Source organism: Perna viridis, chromosome 1, assembly GCF_037379345.1.
Source record: "Perna viridis isolate PV_CMFRI_1.1 ecotype Kerala chromosome 1, ASM3737934v1, whole genome shotgun sequence".
NCBI classification, from domain to species: Eukaryota; Metazoa; Mollusca; class Bivalvia; order Mytilida; family Mytilidae; genus Perna; species Perna viridis.
In genome coordinates, this window is record NC_142445.1 from 13,031,729 (window position 1) to 13,032,674 (window position 946).

Genomic DNA, 946 nt, shown 5'->3' on the forward strand with positions numbered 1-946 from the left:
ATATACAAGGCAAGAATTAAGATCCCGACTTTGGACAGGCGCATCAAACCAAATTTTGCAGAAAAGCACTCAAGTTCAACAGCCATCATTTCTACAATTTACGTCCAAACATAAGTTCCTGACAGTAAGTACATCCTAATATGGTAATTTAACACCCCATCAAGTTTCATTACAATCCTGCAAGTCCTTAAGGAGGAGTAGCGATCATTGCATCAGACCAAGTTTTGCTGTAAAACACCTAAGTTCAAAAAGCAGTAATTTCTACAAAGTTTGTCCAAACATAAGCTCCAGACAGTATGCACATATTCTTGTATTAGTGTTTCATCCAACAAAATTTCATAACAATGCTCTAAGCTGCTTAGAAAATAGTTTGAATGGATGGACAGACAGGGGGAAACCAATATACCCCTAAAACTTTATTTGTGGGGGTTATAAAATTATTACATGAACACTGGTCCATGTCACATATTTTTGTTTATATTTGTCAATTTTTGTTTACATGAAAACTGATTTTTTCAACAAGTCATGGTTTCCTTTTCTCTATCGTCTACCCTGGACTTGACTCTTTTTAAATCAGCTGGTGTTTCAAAAAAAGCAGAAGGCGCTTACCCTACTAATGCACCAGGTCCATGCTCCCATTTTTTAATGGAGTCTGAGTTGCTCATTTACTTTTGTTACTTTATATGTATTATTTTAGTTACTTTATGTTCTTTGTGGTGTTTGTTTTCCATGTCTGGTCTTTGTCCCTATACTACATTCTTTTGATTACCATTAGAATTTTGGTTCCCTTGATTACTCTTTTACAAGATCTCTTTGTACAAATGTACTATTTTTCTAGTTACATGTGATATTTGGTGCCATTTTTGTTAGGCTAATTGAATATTGAAGACAACTGTAAACATCCTAATGTACATTTTTGTTCAGGCATAAAGTAATGAAGAGAGTA